Below are 4317 nucleotides of genomic sequence, written 5' to 3'. Positions count from 1 at the left end.
TCTGATTTGGAAAAGGCATTCACTGCAAAATCCAAGTTTTGAAAAAAATGAGTAAAATGCGTTTGGTTTTAGCAAAGGAAAAGAAGTACAAATGATTTTCAATTCTTTCAAGTATATTTTTAAAAGTATACCATTCAAAAATTTGTCATACACTTTTCACTGATTTTTTAAAATTTTTTAGCGGTTAAAATGCAGAAAATGCCTTTTCCGGATTATTTGTGCTTATAGATAGGAATTATTAATTTAACACTTGGGCATTATCTGCAATAATGTTTAAATATGTCGATGAATTTTAAATTAGTGCATGAATATTGTAAATTTATGTCATAAAAGAATATTTTCATATTCTAAATTTTATGTAAAAATAAAATTAATATTTTAAAATTGTACACGCGTTGGATTCTCATTTTTTTAATGTAATATTTAACAATTGTTTTGTAAGTTAAGTAAGGTATAAAAAAGTAAACCAATAAAGAAACTAGAAGAAATAAGTTTCATTCATAGTGTGTCGGTGGAGCTTGGGTGGGTCAGCTTGCTGTCGGAGGGGGAAGGGGATGGGAGCGGTGTTAATCGTGGACTTTCTTTGCTTTTTATATGTAAGGTTAGAGGTAAATTGAAAAGTTTTCCGCATTTTAGGACATGTTTAACCGATGTTTCTAATCAGATGCCACACCAATCTATTTCAATTATTTTCGTAGTCACAATTATCATCCTCATTTATCGCATCGTTGTAATGGTCATCGGATAATAATGCTAACTGTTATTCCAAAATGTTCATGAACTTTGCAGGCTCTAAAAACATTTAAAGCACCGCTTTTATATTGTTAAACAATTCAAAATAATTATTTTTTATATTTAAATGTGAAAACCAAGGCTACATCATAATGTACGGTAATATTTACATAGTTTATTATTTATGATTCGTACAGGTTATCAGAAAAAACAATGTAGATAATGCCTTTTTTGAGTTAATCCTCAGAATAATGCTAGAACAAACTAGGCAGGGATGCTTTCTGCCTGATGATGACATAATTAATGTATGTATGTATGTATTATACTTGCTTTCTGCCGGTGTGTGAAGTCAACCGTTTAATGATGTTCTGAGTAGTGTTTAGTACCGTAGTTAATGCCTTATTCCAAATTATTTGTAGTGGTATGTGTAGAATATGTCCATTTTAAAAAGTAAATATTATATTTAGATTAATATTTTTGGCTTTCTATTGAATTAAGGAGATAGGTTATACCCTCAGGAGTCATGTAATACAAAAGCTCAATTTTGAAAAAAAAATGTAGTTATTAACTACTTTTTTAAATATTTTGCAAAAACACAATCAACACATCATATACATTGTAAACTAAGTAAAAATGTAATTAAAAAAATAAAACTTTACCATTTCAATTATAGAAAGACATGAAAGTAACCAATCTATTGCAAGATATTTTAATCATGATTGGTCAATCTCTTGACATGAGTCAAAATGATTTAACCATAACTGGTATGCAGGCAGTGTTAATTAAAACGCCACAGAGGTTGCGTTGGGGGTGGCGAAAGTAACGCCACTGCTTTTTTGACATACAAAGGCGTACGCTACGTCAGCCTTACGCCGTGTGTGTGTACATACCCAGTCCTAAATGTATATTATCTTCCTTAACCGTAAAGGCGACTCTGATTATTCAGGTGTCATAATACACCAATTACTTTAAAGCCATACCGTAAAACCTCGAATTGATTCAGAAGCTCTGTTTTTTCCTCCCAAACTCTGGATGGGTGTCTATAAAACAAATACCGAAGACCAAGACAGAAGACCCAACAACGAAGACCCCTATTTTTTCATTATTAAGTACCTATTTCATTATTTCATCACGATTTCAAGAAAAAAAAATATGGGTCTTTGTTTTTTGGGTCTTTGGTCTTCGTTCTGTATACACCCATATAGGGTGTCTATAAAATGAAGACCCTTAATTATCTCATCCATCCTATGTTGGTGTCACTACCAAATGGCCAATGCTGCACATATGCGTAACTATACAGCATTCCTACTGTTTATTTTAACATGGTTAACAAGTTTATGAATGGAATATTCAAGGTTTTTGTAGGCCCCGAAAATACGCGTAGCGTTAGGCCAAACCTTAGGCCTACTTTCGTTTAGAGGATAGCAGCGACAAGACGCGCTCTGTCACCAGCCACGGACGTACAACATTGGTTGCCGCTTCGGAACTGGAATAAAGAGTAAGTCATAAAATGACTCAGATTCAATTCAATTCAATTCAACAAAACATTTATTTTCTTGAGGCAATAATGTGCTAAAAAGACGAATACTATGTATACATAACATGAAAAGATTTAAAAACTTTATTTTCATCACGATTGAGAGAAAAAAATGTGGGTCTTCTTTTTTCTGGTCTTCGGTCTTCGTTTTGTAGACTCTCATATAAGGTGTCTATAAAACGTAGACCCTTATGTATTTCTTGATATTCCTCATTTTATTCCGATAAAATAATAAAATAGGTACCTGGCAACTGTTTTATGATGATCTTGAAATACTTCAAATAAAATAACTGAGAAATAATTGGAGGTCTTCGGTTTTCGGGTCTTCAGTCTTCGGTTTGTAGACACCCATATAGGGTGTCTATAAAAAAAAAAAAAAAGACCCTTGAAAATTTCACAAACAAACGCCGAAAAAAAATTGTAATTTTTTTTTTGCGACAGCCTGGTGTATTATCATCAAAATAAAAGAGAAGATCTTCGTTTTGGGGGTCTTCAGACTTCGTTTTATAGACACCCAACTCTGGATGGAATCTTTTCAAGATAGTATTCCTTTCGCAATAGTATTCTTTTCGACATGGGCTTCTTTGTCATATTGGGTGTCTCTAAAACAAAGACTCTTAGTTATTTCTTGATATTCTTCATTCCTTCCGATAAAATAATGAAAGAGGTACTTTGCAATAGTTTTATGATGATTTGAAATATTTTCAATAACATAATTGAGAAATAATTGTAGATCTTCATTATTAGGTTTTCAGTCTTTGTTGGAAAGACCCGTATAGGTTGTATATAAAAGCGTATTGTATCTTTATTTCCGTATACACAAAAGTGCATAGTGGTGGATGATTGACTCCTGATGCTTTACATCGGATCCCCACTAACTTGTAACATAATGGCATTTAAAGTTTGTTTTAAACAATTTTTTTTTTAATTGTATTGCTCAATTGATTTTAAACATATTAGGGGCCACTCCTCTAAGCATTGCCGGCCAATCTGCTCTGCATTTCACTTCCATTAAGGCATCATTTTCTAATAAAATATTGATGAGGAGGGCTGAAATTGGATGGTGGTGTGGCCGTGTCAATAAGGTAAAGTGGCATTTTCATTTCTGCTTTACTGTATTCTGTAACGACATTTTAAGTTTGTTTGTTTGTTTTTTATTTTTAAGTAGTTTTTTGTACTGATTAATTAATTTCAAAAAATTAATAAGGGCTGGATTTGATTAGATGTGTGGCCTTGTAAATTGTTGAAGTGATGTTTATTCTATGTATATACTTAAACGCAGTGTAGGCTTACATCCTAATTAATTTTACATTGTTAACTTTGTTTAAATTTATTGTAGTGCATGTTATAAATCATATGTTAACAAAATGTTGGATGAACCTTTATCACTGTTTTAAAACTGTAGTATTCAAATAATTAATTATTGATTATTATTTCATTAGTTGTCTCAAGTGAGACAGAAGCATTGTTTTCTAAGCCAATCGTCGTCCGACATTCCTACTACTTTTGCATTGATAAAAGTTGGTAACACAATTCTTGACTTAATCATCAGAAGTTTGTAATGTTGGTATGATGGTTGACACCACATATACATTTTAAAAGAATATCAATAATGCTAATTTGTAATGTAGTAGTATCCTGTCATCTTCGTAACATCTATTGTTGAAGGTCCAGAGTATTTACGTAGTCTCTTGGTGTGGCATGTGCCATCACGAAATCTTCGTTCAGGTGATAGACGATTGCTGGTTGAGCCCAGGTCCGTGAGGTCATGGGGTGACAGATCTTTTGTAGTTGCGGCCCCCCGTTTGTGGAACAGATTACCTCTTGAAATAAGATCAAGTTCGTCGACTGCTTTGTTCAAACGTGCTCTGAAAACACATCTATTTTTTGTTGCTCAAGGAAATTAATTTATTGTGAATTGATTTTTTTTTCTTTAATTTGTTTAGTTAGATGCCCACAAAACTGAGAACACCTGTAAGTTATGTACTAGCCGGTCTTTGCACCTTAAATTGCTGGTAAACGGAAGCAGTGATGTGGGTTATGGTCGT

The sequence above is a fragment of the Anneissia japonica genome, unplaced genomic scaffold (assembly GCF_011630105.1).
Source record: "Anneissia japonica isolate Jap-2015-1 unplaced genomic scaffold, ASM1163010v1 scaffold685_len2926416_cov193, whole genome shotgun sequence".
Classification (NCBI taxonomy): domain Eukaryota; kingdom Metazoa; phylum Echinodermata; class Crinoidea; order Comatulida; family Comatulidae; genus Anneissia; species Anneissia japonica.
Note: the sequence above shows the minus strand (reverse complement) of the source record.